At 40.3% G+C, this 13810-nt stretch overlaps 1 protein-coding gene across 1 annotated transcript in view; it reads left to right on the top strand.

Annotated features, from left to right (window-relative positions):
• The window catches only part of LOC131105698 (polycomb protein SCMH1), a 40529-nt gene extending 28392 nt beyond the window's left edge, over positions 1–12137 (top strand). The window contains exon 15 of the mRNA XM_058054098.1: positions 9787–12137. The gene's annotated coding sequence lies outside the window, so the exon portion shown is untranslated. The remainder of the gene's footprint in view (positions 1–9786) is intronic.
• Positions 12138–13810: the final 1673 nt, after the last annotated feature.

Below are 13810 nucleotides of genomic sequence, written 5' to 3' on the forward strand. Positions count from 1 at the left end.
CAGAGATAAATAGATGTTATGTTCACTGTCTAATTCCCAGAGTTGCCATCACTGAGTTAATGTCAAGAGTGTTGCTGCCTGAGTGTAAATGTAGCCGCTGTGATGTCATCAGTGAGATTATTCTTATTCGAGAGACAGAGGAGGGGAGGGGGGGTGGCCCAATAGGAAAAGGCCCTGCAGCCAGCTGACCTCCTTTTTTTTTTTTTTTTTGTTCAGGAGACATGAGCCCCATGTTGTGTTGTAAGAGACAAGAAGAGAGCACACAGGAGAATGCAACGTAACACTTGAGGCCAGCAGCCATTTAGGTGATTAAACATCCTGAGAATCATTTTGAAGTGTATAAGGGATACCATTGTGGGTAGTATGTAAAAAAAAAAAACACACCTTCATGTGTGTTTTTTTTTTGGCGTGTTTGTGCAAAGCTGGCCTGCTGTGCACGTCCACTTCTGGTCCATGTGACCCACCAGTGGGTCTACGTGTGAGAGGGAGGACAGAGGAATGTGCTATTCTAGGCCATGTAGCTACAGCTGTGCATGGATGTGCTCCGTGTGCAGACTATCGATGCCGAGCCTTCGCTCGCCAGATGCACATGTTGTCGATTGGCCACTTCAGAAAAGACCACTCACCTGCCGTTGCAAATGAAAGGAGCTCTATATAGTGCGTGTGGAGACGGGTCTATTGTCCAGGGCATTCGTCTGTAAATGGCCAACGGTTGGCAGGCGTTTGTCATTGTTTGACATTGTCCAAGCCACTTTAAGCTAGTGTTAATAAGCCACTCCCAGGTGAGGGCCACTCTCTCTGAGAAACTCACCCAGCCAGTCAGCCAGTGCAAATAAAACAGAATCAACATCAGTTTCTCTTCTGAAACACTTCACAGCACACTGTCACGGGACATTAATAGTCAACTTTTACTATTATTTCAAGCTTTTTGATCAAAACAAGCAATAAACAACAATAACATTGCAATAGCACACAGTAGGAAACAGACCACAGCTACCGATGAACCATGGACCAAACCATTTTTTAAATTATGGGCAGGAAAACGTAAAGAAAATCATCAAAAAGAAAAAAAAATGCATTACCAGTGCAGAGGTGGGGCTGAGGCGTTCTTATGTCATTTATATAACAAAAACAATAAAATACATTATAACTAAAGTGTAAAAAAATAATCATAGAGTGGCTATTTGTGTTTGTTTTTGTTTATTAGTTTACAACCCTGAGTTATACAATATGAGATTCTATTACGATTCCATTATTTTGCAGCGTATTGTTTTCTGTGTGTTTTGTTTGGCTATCCAGATCTGTCATGACTTGGCATTTTTGGGTTCTTCCTCTACCAAATGAGATGTAAATTTTTCATCTTTATGCGTACTAACAATCCAACCAAATATCAAACGGCCGTCAAAACAATACCTGTTACTGAATTATTTATTTTTTTGTCATTAATCCATTCCAAAAAGTCCCACAAAATATGAACAAAAATACATTCTATAGAGAATAATTATAGTTTTCCATGCAGAACCGTGGACCAAACCATTTTTTTAAATTATGGGCAGGAAAACGTAAAGAAAATCATCAAAAAGAAAAAAAAATGCATTACCAGTGCAGAGGTGGGGCTGAGGCGTTCTTATGTCATTTATATAACAAAAACAATAAAATACATTATAACTAAAGTGTAAAAAAATAATCATAGAGTGGCTATTTGTGTTTGTTTTTGTTTATTAGTTTACAACCCTGAGTTATACAATATGAGATTCTATTACGATTCCATTATTTTGCAGCGTATTGTTTTCTGTGTGTTTTGTTTGGCTATCCAGATCTATCATGACTTGGCATTTTTTGGTTCTTCCTCTACCAAATGAGATGTAAATTTTTCATCTTTATGCGTACTAACAATCCAACCAAATATCAAACGTCCGTCAAAACAATACCTGTTACTGAATTATTGTTTTGTTGTCATTATTCCATTCCAAAAAGTCCCACAAAATATTAGCAAAAATACATTCTATAGAGAATAATTATAGTTTTACATGCAGAAAACAATGCAAAAATAGTTATAATTGATGAATGGCTGGATGCGGACTTCCAGGAAAATATCAAACAGCCGTCAAAACAATACCTCTTACGGAATTATTGTTTTTTGTTGTCATTAATCCATTCCAAAAAGTCCCACAAAATATTAGCAAAAATACATTCTATAGAGAATAATATAGTTTTCCATGCAGAAAACAATGCAAAATTAATTAGAAATGACGAATGGCTGGATGCGGACTTTCCAGGAAAATATCAAACGGCCGTCAAAACAATACCTGTTACTGAATTATTGTTTTTTTTGTCATTAATCCATTCCAAAAAGTCCCACAGAATATGAACAAAAATACATTCTATAGAGAATAATTATAGTTTTCCATGCAGAAAACAATGCAAAATAATTATAAATGACGAATGGCTGGATGCGGACTTTCCAGGAAAAATCTAATTCAGTGTTTCTCAACTTAGTGCTGGCAAGTTTTTTTTTTTGGCCCCATGGCAGGCTATTTTGCAGTCAATTTAAAACTGCATTGACAGTCAGTGTTTGGGCATTCAACTTCGCAGAACCATACAAAACAGGACAAACATATTCGTTTTTTAAGTGCAATATTGAATGAAAACCAAGACAGTGTATGAAAACCGAGGCAAAATTGTTGTAAACATTTTCTATAAAAACCAAATATGATTTTTTTTCCAGGCCCCCCACTAAATGTGCATTTGCTGGATGTATGCAACAAAATCGAAGCTAGCGCTCATAAGCGCACGAAAAGCCGCCTTGCTGGTCCACAAATATTATAGACCACAATTACTCCAATTATAAACCCGCCAGTGTCACATCACCATGATTCAGAAGCAGTTATTTTTGCTTTAAGTCATATACCCAAATATGGTGTACACACAACACAACAGCACAATGTCTCTTCTGCTTTTGTGTACGTTTGATATATGATGCATCCTCCCCACTGACTGTAGTCCATGATTTTTGAGGCGGAGCCAACACAACACAAAAACACACACACATACATACAACACAGCCAGGTGCCCTTAAGCCATGTATCGATCCTGGATGTGTGAGCTAGTGTGTGCTTGCGAGAAACGAGCAAGAGAACCACGAGGTCATGTGACGGTGTTAATAGGAGCAATAGGGTGCAAGTGGTGCCTCCACTCCCCAGTGTGGACGCTGGCCTATGCCACGCTGTGAATCATGATGCTGCACTAACAGAGCCAAGCTAGCATTTCACTTCAAATCTGCTCACAGCATATCGACGGCTGATGATGATGATGATGATGATGAGTCGCTTCTGTAAAAGGTCTTAAAATGACTCTCTGACTCATGTTGAGTCACAGCGAATGATGGATGAAATGTAAATGTTCATAAGATGGTTGTGAAAATGTATGGTTTGATAAGCCCCGTTTCCATTGAGTGGTACAGTTCAGTTCGGCCTGGTAAGGTACAGTTTGTGCTTCCAATGTGTCAATTATATACAGTACAGTATGTCTCTGTAAATATTCTCATTCATCCAGGTCATTGTACTCTCAGGGCATTGCAACCGGACTGTTCAGGTTAGATAGGACAGCTCTCGTCATCTAGTCGGGAACATGAACTGATGAAGCCTGCTTGAAATGTCTTTCGAAGTCAGAAATTAAAATTGGGTATTCTTTAGAGTAGTCAAGGTATAGCTTGAATAAGTCATGATGTGCTATATATATCACTATAGGCGATCTGGGAGATCTGGGTTTGAAACCCTGATAACAACCTTTTAAATATGGTTTTTAACATATTAGAGCACTCTAGACATTAAATAGCACCCCTATATTCACTTTTAAACTCGTATTACCCAATATACTAAACACATTGAGAGAAAATAAGCAATTTAAGACTTAAATAAAAAGTTGATGTTTGCTAAATACAAGGATGAAGAGTATTGAACCAGTCATGATGTGCTATACATATCACTATATTGACAGTTTTGACAGAACCCAATATGTCATTGGATGGTCGTATCACCTCAAACTTCGGTACGTGACAAAAATAAATAAATAAATATACAGAAAAAAAAACTATATTAGGAAAGCAGGAAGTGAACAAATGTAACAGTTACTGATTGTAAAAGTACCAGATGGAGGGGTAGGATTTAATAAGCTTTGCTTCTTCCTACTCCTTTTGGACATGTGGAACTGTGAACTGATTATGTGATGCATTCAATTGTAATCTGATGCATCATCAAATGAAATAAAACCATTACCATAGTTTGGGACTGCTTAAGTGCTTCCGACACTAGGGGAGCTGTGGTTTATTGAGAGGCAGCATGGATTCCGACACGTACTGTGATGTAGTTGCATGCCCGGGGGACACACATGCACCGTATGATGTCAAACAATCGTTTGTCTTCAGATTCTGTAATCAGCCAGGAGTGGATGTTAGTTTTCGCTGAACACTCGTGTCAGTCACAGCAAAAGGGAATGAACAAACCTTCTCGCCACGGCACCGCTAATTAACATACTCAATCAGTTAGATGTGTCCATGCTCGACGTACCCAAAAACATCAAACGGCAGCAAGTGCGTTTGTGTATTGGGCGCCGTGCGAAATCCATTAACTGCTCACTTATCGAGCAAAAGTAATTAAAGAGTGCGGCTACACGGCATCTTTTATGTCCCAATATAACTGTAAGGAGGAGCGCAAACAAAAGAGTATAAAAAAAACGCGTATGTGTTTGAATCCTTCAACAGAATTTAGGAATTGATGCCCATATTTTGACTCTACTGGAGATGGTGTCATAGGCTGTATGGTCTATTTCAAGTCACCCTTATCTAATATTACTGTGTTTACACATGGACACACACACGTGGACTTCATTGTTGACGTCGATGAGGCAGCAAGTTGACATGGATACCACCTTTGTGTTTTGCTATGAGTTATTTATTTACCTTTGTTATCAAAGTGCAACTTTCTTTGGCTCCATTGTGGGTTATTTTGCAGCCGTGATCAATAAGAAAAAGCAGACACTTGTGGCACAACTGTGTAGGTTGGCGAAGAACTGTCAAACTGCTGATGACATCATAGGTGGGTGACTGAGGGGATAATGGCTTCTGAGTCTTCCCAGTTGGACTCAGGCAGCGTATTAATAACACGACATGACACACGCCAACCGGGAAATGTATGCAAACGGTGTCAAAATATGAGCTGGAAACCTCATATTACAAATATACAACATAAGGTGGCCAGAAATATTTCAGTATTGAACAAAGCAAAATTTGTTCTCAATCAGAAATCACTCCACACTCTTTATTGCGTGGAAATATGGGGTAATAACTATAAAAGCAATCTTCACTCGCTAAATGTACTGCAAAAAAGGTCAGTAAGGATAATTCATAATGCCGCCTACAGAGAACATACAACTCATTAGTTCTAAAATCACAAATACTTAAACTTGCTGATATAGTTCATCTTCAAACAGCTATCCATTATGTCATTGGATGGTCATATCACCTTGTACTTCGGTAGGGGACAAAAAATTACAAAATTTAAAAATTATAAAAAAAACAAAAAAAAACCTTAAACTGTATTATGGAAAGCAGGAAGTGAACAAATGTAACAGTTACTGACTGTAAAAGTACCAGATGGAGGGGTAGGATTTAATAAGCTTTGCTTCTTCCTACTCCTTTTGGACATGTGGAACTGTGAACTGATTATGTGATGCATTCAATTGTAATCTGATGCATGTTCAAATGAAATAAAACCATTACCATTACCGTAACATTTTTGCATACATTTTCTATGTCAACCGAAATAGTCACTTTTACAATATTAAATGGTCTATAATTTTTGTTGTCAATTTGGTTTTCCATGGGTGTTCTCTAGTCACCAAGGACATTTTGTTTGGCAGTTGATGTCCGACTCAGTTGCATTACTCAGTTTTGATTTGGAGCCTGTCTTGAATCGGAATTGTCACCACCGCTTACTTTTAAAAGACAACATCGGTTGATGTATTGACTGTATATTTGCACAACAACTGCAGTTTTGGAGCCTGAAAATATGGTTATTGCATAGCTACTCTAGTAGTACTGTATACTGATACAGGGTATTCAAAGTACCCGCTAAAAAGTACCCGTTTCATGGCCAACTAGTGGTTCGGTATTCTTATTACAGCGTCTACGTAGAGAGGGAAAAAAAATCAATTGTTGTTGTGTAAACATAGCCTTTAACTCCAAGAGGAACTTTCAAGAGCGTTACAGTTAAACTGCTGGGTTGCAGTGTTGACACAGGTCCACAAGCGTCAATACCATGTGACTGCGGGTACTCTGCTGCCACTTCCTGAAAGTCAGTCGGTTTCATGTACGTCAAAGCTATTGCTAACTGTATCATTTGTCATTTTTCTGAAATATGAACTCAGAAAAACGTGGCAACGCATTTGCGTTGTTGTTATTATTGCTGCAAGTGAGCAACACGCAACGGGCGCAAAAATTGTGTCCCACGTGAAGCCAAAAGTCACTTTGCCCCTTTTTTTGTGGTGTGTGTGTGTGTTGGAAAGAGGGTGGGGGTTGTTATTGTTCTGGTAAACGAGAGAGTCTCTATAAATACTCCCAAGGCTTCCTTCTCCTCTCGAGCACCAATCAACAGTCAGCGTCGAACTGAGCAGCTGAGCGAGGGCAATAAGCCTGAGTCAAGGCTGCCGGGGGAGGGAGCGTTGGAGGGGGATGGGGGGTGGGAGGGAGCTGTGAGTCAAGCATACCATGGTGGAGAGGAGAACTGGGCGAGGGACTTTGGATTGGAAGCGGTCAGGGGTCTGAGTGAAAGTTTTTTTTTTTTTTTTTTAAATGTGATCGGGCTGGGAAGGTGCAGGGTCAGAATGTACAACATTTGTGACTCTTCCACATGAACGCTGCCTCTTTTATGTGTATATAGTTAATAACAACCTATAAAAAACAAATATGTTACATGGAAAAGTATAAAATAACATAATTATTGCTTACTTATTCATCCAAAAGTGTTCCAATCCATGAACTTCCAATTGAAGTTAGGACTGGGCAGTGGCTAAGCTATTCCAAAACATGTATTTTTTATACCCTCATGGTCGTGGTCACATAACTAATACAAGTTCTACTCCAAAAACACTTCCACTCACATGGAGTCGGGGGAAATCTAAAAATAAACTCAATATCAGGGTGATGCAAGATCAACAAACAAGACTGATCTAGTTTTAAATCAGGATCCAAAGTTCACATATGTTTTGCTTATTGGACAAAAACAAACCAAAAAAAACAGTGTACTACAACATTGTGCAACACAGCCAGGTTAAATAAAACATTTCCACCAACTCTTTCAAGTATACTAAAATCTGGCATTTAAATAACGACCTCAATTCAGGTCCTTTCATGATTTAAAAATGCTTGGAATTCGACTAATATTGAGTGGCAGCCATCAAAGTAAACCGGCAGCCAAAATCGGCTTTAATCCGCGGCATAAACCCTGATGATGTTCTTAATAACATAATGCTTTACTACAAAAGTGAGCACACCACCCATTTTTATGACAGTGTATCTTCTCAAAGGACAAGACTACAGAAAGTATGGAGTCAGTGTGTAGCTTACATAGTACTATGGATGTACTAGTCACTGGAAAAATAGTCAATACACATTGATGATTGTCTAAACAGCTGCCATCACAAGGGAGTAGCAAGGTACAGCGGTGGTAGCGTCATAGTCCGAGACTGTATGAGTTCTACTGGCTAAAAGAAGCAACTCACTTATAACTTGCACTTACATGGCAATATCTTGACATTGAAATGCAACATTTTAGCAGTATGGCACTTCTAACTTCATTTCTATCAAGCAATGGATACAGTTTGTATTTTATTGTGTTTTAACTGTAAAAGATAAAAATCAGTCAAACATGGTGGTGGTAGCCTCATGGTCTGGAGGCTGCATGAAGGATGTGGTTCACATTTTGCAATATCTTCATATTGAAATGCAATATTTTAGCATTTTAGCACATCCAGTATCGTTTTATTGCATACTGTTTTTAGTATTAATAGAGCCCTCTAGACATGAAATAACACCCCTATAGTCACCTTCACATTCATATTACCCAATATAATAACAAAATGGTTACCGAAATGCAAGGGGTGTATAGTAATCTCTCATTTTAACCGGTTTACAACCTTGCAAATACTGTTTTTAGCATTAATAGAGCCCTCTAGACATTAAATAACACCCCTATAGTCATCTTCACATTCATATTACCCAATACAATAACAAAATGGTTACTGAAATGCAAGGGGTGGACAGTAATACCTCATTTTAACCTGTTTACAACTTTGTACATACTGTTTTTAGCATTAATAGAGCCCTCTAGACATGAAATAACACCCCTATAGTCACCTTCACATTCATATTACCCAATACAATAACAAAATGGTTACCGAAATGCAAGGGGTGTATAGTAATCTCTCATATTAACCGGTTTACAACCTTGCAAATACTGTTTTTAGCATTAATAGAGCCCTCAAGACATGAAATAACACCCCTATAGTCACCCTCACATTCATATTACCCAATATAATAGATACATCTGACGAAAAAAAACCATTTAAGACATACCCAAAACTCATGCTTGTGCGTATTGGAATAAATGTGTTCTGGACGTGTGGACAGGAAGTGATTTAGCTGGATTATACTGCAACAGTAACCCATGTTAGTATTATGATTCTTATGTTGTTATTATTGGGCCTGTTGTGAGATAATTCAAACCTGAAAACCCTTGATAGAACCTCAAATCTTGAACACATCACGGCCAACTGTACTTACTTTTACTCCATTCTAAGGGGATGTTGTCAATCACAAAACAAAAAACTGTCACTGTTATGATGTACCCTAACTCTCACTCATATTCAAACTGTCTTCCTTCAAACCCTCCCCGTCTACTTTTGAGGCGGAAATTCCCTCTTGCAACTGTTCTGCGGTTGTCAGTTAAAGCGCTCATGCAAGATATTGGACTCACTCCAAAGATGTCCAGATCTTAAACCACGGCTATAAACAATAGCAGAAGTCTCCTTTAGTTTGCTTTCAACTGACCTAAATAGCAGCTTTCATACAGCAAAAAAAGGGGAATGTTTTGAAATTCGTCCTTCTTAAAGTATATTTCCAACAGCGTCCTCAAAGGAGAAGCAGTTCAAAGTTGTCCTCACTTATCCCCCCCCCCCCCCCCCCCCCCCGGTTTGTCTGACACGTCCTCCAACTTCCCTGTCAGTATGAGCAAAGATGGAGTTGTTTGAAACCTTGTTTGACTCTGTGTATCAGAAGCATTTGGAGCCCCTTGAAAGGCTGACGGTAAAACGATGCGTCTTGCAGCATTAAAAGGTTTCTTGTCGCTTGAGAAAGTTGAGCCCGTGAAGGGAAGTCTGAGGCGCCAGATAACTGCTGAAATAACGTCCCTGCCGCAGCTGAGAATTCCCTTTTTCCTCTTATCTCGATGCCAGAGGCTCGATAAGTCGCCTTAGTATCTGCAGGTGTTCACACACACTCCGATGATGACTTAATGCAAGCTATACAAACACACACCAGAACTCATGTATCGCATCTTGATTGGTTACCGAGCGATGTCGGTCATTTAAAGTCAGAACAACGAGGCCCCAAACGCTTGCATATCCAAGCAACACCATTCTATAGCGTTACTAGCCCCGGGAGGGGGGGGGGGCGTCATTGTCGACACAAACACTAATCATGTCCCCTCCACTGCACTTCCTGCCTTACAGCCGCTGATGATGTTTCCAGTTACCTCCAGGAATGTGCAGCACACGGTGCAGGAGAGAGTGGACGCAGCGGACACCAAAACACCCGCCCAGCTTGTCAAACCGGTACTTATTAGGGTAAGGAGGGAGTGGGAGAACACATTGTCTGACGAAAGGGACGAGTGACCTATTAATCATTCATTATCTCTTCAGCACTGTTAATGAGGTGACGACTCTTAAATAATTAGCAATGTGAGTGTATTTCCATATAGCGGTAGCCTGAGGAGATGGAGGGCACCGGGGACGAATGGGAGAAAGGAGAGAAGCAACAAAAAAATTGGAGGAAATGAAAAGGGACATTGCCGTCTTTCCATATGTCAAGCTAATGTTGTTTTTTTTGACAATACGAAGGGGATAAGTACAAACAGCATACATAACACCAGCATAATTTAATAGTGATTGACATAGCAGATTTTCATTTATGCCTTAATATATATGGATAGACTCCAGTCCTCTTGTGACCTTGAAGAATAAACAGTATTTATGTTATTGTTTGTGTTAAAACATTGTCGGCTGCACGGCAATCGTGTGATTAGCGCGCAGAACTCACAGCTCGGAGACACAGGTTCAATTCCACCTTCGGCCATCTCTGTGTGGAGTTTGCATGTTCTCCCCGTGCATGCGTGGGTTTTCTCCGGGGACTCCGGTTTCCTCCCACATTCCAAAAACATGCTAGGTTAATTGGTGACTCCAAATTGTCCATAGGTATGAATGTGAGTGTGAATGGTTGTTTGTCTATATGTGCCCTGTGATTGGCTGGCGACCAGTCTGGGGTGTGCCCCGCCTCTCGCCCGAAGACAGCTGGGATAGGCTCCAGCACCCCCCGCGACCCTCGTGAGGAAAAGCGGTAGAAAATGAATGAATTAATGAATTAATGAAACGCCACAGGCCACCAAATTACAGCTCATTTTCCATATTTGCTGTTTTCAATTATAATTAGTTTGAAAAATATTTAAAAAACGCCACGGGCCTCTAATTTCTGCCTGTGCTAATTTAGTGTTGTGGTGGTAAACTGGTGCCATGGTGTAACCCTAATGCAGGCAATCATCCTCTTGTTTTTATGTCCTGGTACAAGCTGGGATAGGCTCCAGCTGCGCCCCTCGTGTGGAAAAAGCGGTAATGAATGAATTAATAAAACTTTGTGGAGGGGTGGCACATGCGCTGAGGAAGAACACGTAACATTTCGATGCCAATGCCGATTACCGGTCAGAGCAGCTCCCTATGGAACCACTGATCCCATTCCAGAATGTACTGTAGATGATGGTTCGATCCAACCGATCATTCTCCATGAACCAGGAAGTATGGACAAACAAAGACAGTTATGCCATCCAGGTCATTGAATTCTCAGGGAGCCTAGAGCTGTCCTATCTAGTCTTTTGAGTATGAACTTATGAAGCACGCTTTTCATTGGCGAGTGATCCTATGTCATTGTCTTTTAGCCAGGAAGTGGCCTGTACAGTACAGAACGATTACCACCACTCCTGTATCAATAATAGTACGGTCCAGTCATCTTAGGTAGCTCTCTGGTAATTATGCTGCTGTTATGTATGCTGTTTGTACTTCCTGTTGGTATTGTCAAAAAAAACCCCAACAACATTAGCTTGACATATGGAAAGACGGCAATGACAAGCACCTTTTCGCTCCCTTCAGGATGATGGGAATACTGCAAGTGCCTCCCATATGACATATCTACGTATGTTATTGTCTGATTCGCATGAATAATAATGTCAGACTTACTATAAACACATGACAAGGGCTGTAGTATGTCATGGTGTATAATTCATGTTTCCACATGCTGACAGACAGAAACTGGCAGGCACCATGAGCTTTGTATTTAACCAGGAAATGTGTACTGGGACAAATATTAATGTTTATTTTTATATTATTATTCGGGCTTTTTTGCACTGTGTGCTAACACACAATTGCCAAACAAATATAAATTATATTGGTGCTGTCAACAAACAACAAATTTGTCTCATTTGTTTTTATTTTCATATTATTACCTTTAAAGAAACCCAAAATGTCAGTTTTCTGCTAATTACAGAGCAAAATAAAAGTAAATATCACATATCCTGTGCTGATGTTGCACTATAAATGGAGGAGATAGATAGATTCAGAAGTAGTGGGAGTTTCGGTTTATCATCTGTCTCGTTGCCGAGCCCGAGGACTTGAAGGCTTTTCTTAACACACAAGTCAATGGGGAAGCCTGGCGAGCGCCCCAGCCCCGACATGGGCCTATTCATCTTGCACAAAACACACAAAAGACTCGACCATGAGCCACATTCTTGACATCCAACCTCATCACCCAACCACCCTCACACCCCAGGCCATGACTGGCTGCCCCCCCCCCCCCCTCTACCCCCCACAATCGCCTCTCACACCACCAGCCCGGGCAGACAGCGGCGACTTTGCAACGCCAGCGAAGCAGGCTGTGCTGGTTGGAAGTTGTTTGGTGGAGGAAGGGTTGCATGAAGTGAAGGAGGAGGGGTGCGAGAGAGGGGGGCAGGGATGTTTTCTCTTCTTTCAGCTAATTGACTCACAGATGTCAGGAGGAGTCAGGTTTTTTTTGTGGTAGAGTCAGAGCACCCCGGTGACACTCCTCCTGGCAGCTTGCACGTGCATTCGCATGTACCTGCAGCCTGTTTGGCTTACTCAGTGCTGGACTTTGTGCTACTCTTTTTCAAAACATGTTTATAGCCCAGTGTAGCAATAAAACAGGAACTAAACTGCATTTAGTGGATGGCAAGAAGTAGTACTGTTTCCAACATGATTTATTTTGTTCCGTTTGCTATCTGTGGGAGCTGTCAAAACCAAAGCGGGTCTATAACGCTCTGATGCGTGACAGAATGTGGAGTAAAACTGGGGGACGGCTTGAGCAAGGAACTCAGACAATATACTGTTTAAGAAAGAGTAAAAGCATAGTATACTGCTTACAGTGTACATGGAAGAACGACACGTTAAACACGGTAAACGCCACGTTTACATGGACCCAAATAATCCAATTCCATTCGGGTTATTTGCTCAAACGGAAATAATCTAACCTTTGTATACACCTCATTCCGAAAGAAAAGTGCCAATCTGAATGAATATATAATCGGATTCACAGGGGTGGAATATTTCTTTCCCCAATCCGATTGAGGTATCTTGTAACCGCTCAATCGGAAAGTTGTCAGACTGCGTTCTTCTTCGTGGCGTTTTTCTTCTTCTGTTGTTTATTGGCGGTTAACAAGCAGCTTTCGTGTGCATTAGCGCCATCTGTGGAACAGAATCTAAACCCTTCTATACACCATTCACAAGTCCAGTTTTATTAAAAAAGAAAATATATATCTATATAAAACATGTGCCGAGCTTAATTATAAAATATTAGCAAGATTGAACTGAAGTTCTTTTCCTGTTCCCGGGTGCGTTCTTTCGGCGAATGCTGAGATATGACGTAACACGCAGCTCCAGACATTATTCGATTTAGAAAAAATGGAAGCGAGCAATCGGCATTGGACTGCTGTGGAAAGTTTGTTTTTGATTCAAAGTAAATTTCAAGACTGGACGAATGAAAAATTGGCAATATGGAGTTATTCCAACAAGTGAAAGAAAAAGAGGAAGTCGGTATCACATGATGTTGGTGTTTACGCTTTACTGCGCATTTCCCATTGACTATTCTGGTTGATTATAACGGCACATGTAGACACGCGATTGGAGTATTCCTTTCTATGTATACCATTGCTTTCGGAAAGGTCATTCGGAAAGATTCCATTTGGAAAGAGAAAAACTCCTCATGTAAACAAGGCTAGTGTCTGATATCATTGATCCAGAATACATTTTTAAAATTATTCAATGAATACAACTATACACTGTATTTTCTGGACTATAAGTCGCTCCGGAGTATAAGTCGCACAAGGCCAAAACTGCATAATTAGGTAGAAAAAACATACATAAGTCGCACTGGAGTATAAGTCGCATTTTTTGCGGGTAACTACTTGACCAAAACTGA

Source organism: Doryrhamphus excisus, chromosome 17 (assembly GCF_030265055.1).
Source record: "Doryrhamphus excisus isolate RoL2022-K1 chromosome 17, RoL_Dexc_1.0, whole genome shotgun sequence".
NCBI classification, from domain to species: domain Eukaryota; kingdom Metazoa; phylum Chordata; class Actinopteri; order Syngnathiformes; family Syngnathidae; genus Doryrhamphus; species Doryrhamphus excisus.